Below are 7,135 nucleotides of genomic sequence, written 5' to 3'. Positions count from 1 at the left end.
AGGAAGAAGAAGTAACTGGCCAGACTCCCTGAGGCCTGCCAAGAGGTTGATGCGTATGTGCAATCTCCAGTTTTTACAGGTAAGCTATCTCAAAATGCCAGGTGCAAGGATGTGTCAGCAGGATGCAGGTCTCTTGTTACCTAGTGTGCTCCCTGAGGCATCCTATGGGCCACTGTGAGATACAGGAAGCTGGACTAGATGGGCCTTTGGCCTGATTCCAGCAGGGCTCTTATGTTCTTAGGCCAGGACTGGGCAAACTTTCAATTTTAGGGATCTTAGACCTTTAACAATTGTATAAAAGAGGGAATTACAGCAGGCGCAGCTTGTCATCTCACAGATGACAAGCTGCACTTGCTGAAATTCTCTTTCCTACCTAATTGTTAAAGGTTCAGGATTCCTAAAGTTGAAAGTTTGCCCACCCCTGTCTTCGGCCAATCAGGGGCTCCAAGCAGCACAGATCCTACAGTAAGGAAGGGAAGTGGAAGTACCTTGATGCAGTCTTTGTCCTCCCTCCCTCCCCTGGAAGCCAATAAAGATCCTTCCAGGGGCCCCAGAGAGCTTCTTGGTGAGCCTGAATCCTATCAGCCACTTTAGGAGCCATGGTATCCTCAAAGTTCACTTAGGAAAACCTAGAGTCATATGGCAAGTAACATATAGAGTTAAGAAAATCTAGAGTTACTGGTAATGCTAAATGTTCCTAAGTGAACTTTGAGGATGCCATGGCTCCTGCAGCATAGGTCGCACTGTTGGCATGGCTGCATAGGTGTTGGAAAATTGGATTGGGCTGACAGGCACATTTAAATGTCATAAATTGCATGTGGAACTTAAATGCCCCAGTGCATGGACTGAGGGCATAGGGTACAGCTGCCTAACTGAAGCAAAACAGGCCTAGACCTGGTCAGTGCCTGGATGAATGACTGGATGGGAACCCCCATGTACAAACCTTGAGTTCCACTATGGCAGAAAGCGGAGACTTAGGCTGCAGTCCTAACCACACTTTCCTGGGAATTACTCCTGTTGAACCTCTGAGTAGACCTGCATAGGATTGTGCCCTAAATAAAGGCTGCAATCCTATCCACACTTACCTGGCCTTATCTTATTATAATAGGACTTACTTCAGAGCAGACATGCATAAGATTGGGCTCTAAATGTGACTGCTTCTGAGGTGTTAGGGTGCTGAAAGAATGTTATCTCATTCCATCAAGTTCCTTCGCTACTGTGCAGTAGGAAGCTAAGGCTGGGTGATGAGTTTTCAAACTCTCTGGGAGAGTCTGAGCTGCTCTAAGTCCTTGAGGGGGTGGGAGGAAGGCAGCTACGGGATCCCCAGGATCATGTCGCTCAGGGGGCTGCAGCGGCTTGGCTGCGCTTACCAGAGCCTCCTGCAGCCTGCTGGGGGTGTGGGGAGCCCTGCGCAACCTTCTGCAGGGCTCCGCGAAGCTTAGAAAGTGAAAGCAGAGTGGTCGCACCCGGCTCTGCAAAACCAGAAGTGGAGTGTGATTGCTCCACTTTCACTTCTTAAGCTTTGGGGAGCCCTGCAGATGCTTATGTAGGGCTCCCCGCACCCCCAGGACGCTGCTGCAGGGACTGGTGAGTGCATCCCAGTCCCTGCAGTCCCGTTAGCCCCAGGATCACATCGCTGCCTTCTCCCTGCCTCCTTGCTGCCCCCGCCCCTTAAGGGGGCAGAGGCCAGGGCCCTCAGGCTGGGCCGTTGTGATGCCTCAGTTTGAAAACCACTGAGGTAGGCCCAGTCCACTTCAGGAAATACTTACAGGCAGACCTTTGCACACATGTCTCTAGCTGCTCAGGGCACAGCGCTTTGGAATAGCTGTGGCGTGTATACTGTGATATACTAAAAAGCTCAGTCCAGCCAGGGCTGCAAGTGTGTAGCGCTCTGAAATTGACAGGAAGAGCTATGACCACCTGGTGACAACCATCTGTGCAAGAGGCCTGCACTCAATTAGTGTGATTTATTGCTGGGTGAGTTACTTTCACTCGTATCTCTTCTCACTTACAAACGGGTATGAGGACACTGCCATTTTAAGATTTTGACCTCCGCTCTTCTACTTTCACCACCATCAAATGTTTCCAATTCTACCTTTTCTTCCCTTACTGCCCCCATGCTTGGAACTGCCTCTTGCAAGACCTGTGGGATGCTTCCTTGCTTGTTTCCTTCAAAACCCTTCTTAAAGCCCACCTTTTTTGTAAAGCTTTTGGCACCAACCCTTAATCCCCATTCCTTCCTGTAACAGCCCAATCCTATCCACGCTTTTCTGGGAGTAAGCTCCATTGACTCTAACGGGACTTACTTCTGAGTAGACATGCATAGGAGTGGGCTGTAAGCTTAAGTACTGTGTGACTGAAACTCCTTTCCCGTCTGCCCTGCCTCCATCCCCCTCCCTCCCCAGCTGTTGTCTTCCTTGTGCCAAGATTTTAGAGTGTAAGTTCCTCGGGGCAGAAACCTTGTCCTTTTACTCTGTATGAAGGGTTATGTAAATTGATAGTGATATGTAAATAGCAATAAATAAACAAATAGACACTGAGGAAGTTGAGACTTGCTTTGCTTTAATAGTTCCTTGCTGGGAGCCTGCAGTGCTCATCAGCCGCATGTATATTGCTCTGAGTTTCCTTAAGAAAGAGTGAGATGCAAGTGAAATAAATCGATAAATAGTAATGGAGCCTTTCAGCAAGGTCTGTTCTGCCAGTCTTGCCATCCAGCAACTGCAGAAGTTCCTATCACTGGGGAAAATGCCGGTGGTTTAACAGTGGGAGCCTATACATGCTATTCAGAAGCAAGCGCCATTGTTTAATGGGATTTACTCCCAGGTAAATGTGCATAGGATTGGAGCCTGAGTCCATGCTTAAGTAACACCACTGCTGACAAGTATCCCATCAGAATAGCAACTATCTGAGAATTAGCTGTGATTTAGGAGGTGATTTACGTTACTTCCATTTCATTGCACAAACATAGCCCTGTGTAGGTGTATTCCATGGAGCATAGACAATAGGCAAGGAAGAGCTGAACTGCACAAAAGAAGTCTGATTATAGATGCCATGCATTGTAGTCTGCAGCATGTACCTGTGTACGCTTGATTTGTCTGCTACAGGAAGGCACTTTCTTTCACATAAGGGTGAGGATTTTTGATGGTCTCCGCATATGCCTGCTGTACTCCTGCAGTACTCCATACTGTTCCAGAGGGTTCCTCAACCCTTGGGCTATAGGAGGTTCCCCAAGGGGCATGGGGGGGGGCTGCAGTGCTGAGGAAGTTCACATGCATGAGCTTTTTCCTACTTGCACTCTGTAGAGTGCAACCCAATGTAAGGTAAAGACGTGTTTCTAGATCTCATATATGTTGAGGACTTGTGCAAACTATCCTTCAGTCTTCTGGTTCTGTGATAGTATTGTGACTAATAAAGGTTTCTTTATGCAAAAGCTGAAAAAAGCAAAATTACACGATCAGAGGAAAGAGCTGTAAGTTGGTGGATGAGAACCCACTTTTGGTGCAGAAGATCCCAGGGCCAGTCCCCGGCATCTCCAGTTAAGGCTGGAAAAGGCCTCTCCCCTCTCTGAAACTCTGAGGTGTCACTGCCAACCAGCAGTGGTTCTCAAAGTCCTCTTTGGAGTTTGAGAGCCCTGCAAGTCTTTGCGTGGGCGGTGGGGGGGGCAGCAATGCAGTTGCCACAATCGCACTGCTGCCAGAAGGGAAAGGGTTTTTTAAACTTACCTGGGGGGGGTCATTATAGCTCTCTAGAGGTTCTGAGGAGCCTGCAACCCCCTTTGCAGCCCCCCATATGGCTCCAAAGTACTGTAAAAAGGAAAAAAAAAACAACCTTTGGTTTTTGTTGTGAAAACACTTTCCTTCCTGGCAGCAGTGTGATCATGGTGATTTCTTGGCTATTTCCCTTAAGGGGGAATGACCTTCCTCTGGTTGCCGTGGTGGGTCACAACCCATCAGATTGGAAACTGCAGGCATAGACAATGCTGACCTAAATGGACCAAGGATCTCATTCAGTGTAAGGTAGCTTTATATTTACATTCATCATAGATTTGGGGGTAAACAGCTGTCTGTTCCCTTCTCCAGTGTTCTCTGACACTTTCTCTATCCTTGTGCAATATGGAACATGTGTATGCTACAAGTAAGTGAACACAATTCCATGATGAGGGTGTGTGTGTGTGTGTGTGTGTGTGTGTGTGTGTGTGTGTGTGTGTGTTGGAGGAAGCAGGGAAGTGGAGAGGCAAGTCCTTAAGGAAGTGGTTAGGTGTACAATACTGTTACTTAAAATAAAAAAGAGCTCTTTATTTGTATAAAGTTTCAAAGGTTCTAAGTTATCTCGTGCTTAAAACCTCCCCACTGGAAATGGATTTCATTTTCTAAAAGTATCGCATAAGAGACCTAAGCAAAAAGGCTATTAAACTGGAGGCAAGAAGGCTGTGTAGCTGAGTGGCCTGTGCTTTATCCAACACAGGTTAGGGGCAGGCTGAAGGTCACCTTGGGATAAGGGGATATTTTTCTCCTTATCCCATGTCATGCCCAAGCCTGCCCTATGGAGTTACATCAGCATTCTGAGCAGCCCATGTAAGGCTGCCAGACTTGGGAGTGGGGGTTAGGTTGCGACGTAGCCAATCCCACCCCTCCCAGGCCTGATCCTCCCCTGGTCCACCATCCCCACCCAAAAATGACCCTCCTGCCTCCAGAATGCCCACCAGCAACTCTCCCCCACCCCCTACATCACCTGGCACAAACTTACCTCCTTTGGCTGGCCCAGGGGCTGGATTTGGCCTAGATGAGCTAGCAGGAGCCTCTGTGCCAGCCAAGCTGATTTGGCACAAGCGTGCCTTACTTGGACAGGGGGCCTGCGCTGGCTCAAGTTGCTGTTAGGATTGGGCTGCCCGTTATATTTTACATGGGCATTCCATTTAATGTTCTATTCCAGTGTTCCATTCTAATAATTCAAATGTTCCTTAACATTAGAGAAACTTACCTTTTCTGTGTAATGGTATGATTTATAAATCCATGCTTGGATCCAAATGAGAAGTTCATGGTTCATTCACAGAGTGCTAAGCTCAGAATATGGAAGCTTTCCACTCTCAAACACATACCAGGTATATGATAGAAAATGTATCACAGAGCCAACTTGTTACAGAAATTTCAAATGTCAAGTCTATCCTGAGAGAAGCAATCAAGATGTGACAAGCACAACTGACACAAACTACCTGTTTACAATTGGAAGGAAAATATTTTTGGGTTGCCTTGGCTGAAAAATGTAAGTGAATGAAAATCATTTCTTTTTTCTATTTTGGTGTGCATTCTTCCCCCACTTGTTGTACATTCGCTGTACAGACTTTCACTTATAGATACCACAAACATTAAGACCATCAATATGTACCAAAATGTTCAGTTATATGGTCCATGAAGCAACTGTGTTGCTTCACACTGCCTAATTGGTAGTCCATCCCCAAGCTCAGTGTTGTACTGGCTTTCAAGATGTTTGCCTTTTATTATCAACAATTATTCTCAACAGTATTTATGTGCTGTTATTATATTAAAAATACTTACATATATACTGTTATTATTTACTTATTTATCAGTTTTTGTGCTGTGTCAGTAGCAGGGATGTACAGTGCAGGGCAGCAAGTGAGGCAGAACTGCCCTGTCGTTGTCCATTAACCCCTGCTAACTGGTTAAGAGGCACTTTTTCAAGTGGGTGCTCCTCTTTTATTTAGCAGGGGGAGAGTAACTGGCCCACCTCACCCCAGCACTGTCTGTTCTAGTGGCTGTCTGCTGGTATTCCTTTGCATCTTTTTAGATTGTGAGCCCTTTTGGGACAGGGAGCCATTAGATATTTGATTTTCTCTGTAAACCGCTTTGTGAACTTTTTGTTGAAAAGCGGTATATAAATACTGTTGTTGTTGTTGTCCATGAAAAAGCACGTAGCTACCCTGCCTGGTTACACCCAAGGAGGCTCTCCTTACACCCAATTTCTCGGGGGTAAGGAGAGCCTCCTCATGTGTAAACAGGTGGGGCAGCTGTGGTGCTTTTCCATGGGCTACAATGGGGCAATTCTGCCTCACTTGCCGCCCCAGCGCTGCACATCCCTTGTCAGTAGTGTTTGATAGCCTTCCACACCACCAACACAGTCTCACTCTTCCTCCTCCACCTAACACCATCACTTTATCTCTCCACTGGGGGAAGAGCATCTGGTGATTTGGAGTGGGGTGTCACCAATATACTGATAGTACCCAGCTCTATGTCGCCTTACCACCTCATTTCAGGGAGGCTATGGGAGTCCTGGAGCAATGTCTGGAGGTGGTTGGGGTCTGATGAGGACCAATAGGCTGAGAATGAATCCAGAAAAGACAGAGGTCCTTCTGGTCAGGAAATCCTTGATGCAGATACTGAGTCATCCACCTGCTCTGAATGGGGTTGCACTCCCCCTGCAGGGGCAGGTGCACAGTTTGGGGTGCTCCTGGACTCACAGCTTTCCCTGGAGAGCCAGGTTGCAGCAATGGCCAGGGTGCATTTGCCCAGGTTCGGCTGGTGCACCAGCTGCGGCTGTACTTGAGTCAATTGAACCTGACCACGGTGGTCCATGCCCTAGTGACATCTAGATTGAATCATTGTAACCCACTCTACATGGGGCTGCCCTTGAAGACAGTTCAGAAGTTGCACTTAGTGCAGAATGCAGCAGCCAAGGTGGTTACTGGAGTTAGGCAGTTTGATTCTGCCGGACCTCTGCTTTGGCGACTGCACTGGCTACCCATTTGCTTCCAGGCCCAATTCAAGGTGCTGTTTTGACCTTTAAAGCCCTTCACGGTTTGGGTCCAGGTTATCTGAGGGACCACCTTCTCCCATCTTTTCCAGCCTGCCCTCTTAGGTCATCTGAGGGGGCTTTCCTGTGAGTGCTGCTTTTCTTGCAAGTTAGGGGGATTGCTGCACAGGAGCGAGCCTTCTTGGTAGTAGCACCACAGCTATGGAACTCCCTACTGGGGGAATTAAGATCTACTCCCCCATGGTGTTTTGGTGAGGGTGTTTCCGAATGGGCACACTATATAGTGGATGGTGGAGAGGCAAACAACGGGTCAGGAGAATTCAGAGGACTTCTGAAAATAAAAGTTTTTACTTCGTTTGCAAACAGG

The sequence above is a fragment of the Tiliqua scincoides genome, chromosome 1 (assembly GCF_035046505.1).
Source record: "Tiliqua scincoides isolate rTilSci1 chromosome 1, rTilSci1.hap2, whole genome shotgun sequence".
Taxonomy (NCBI): domain Eukaryota; kingdom Metazoa; phylum Chordata; class Lepidosauria; order Squamata; family Scincidae; genus Tiliqua; species Tiliqua scincoides.
Note: the sequence above shows the minus strand (reverse complement) of the source record.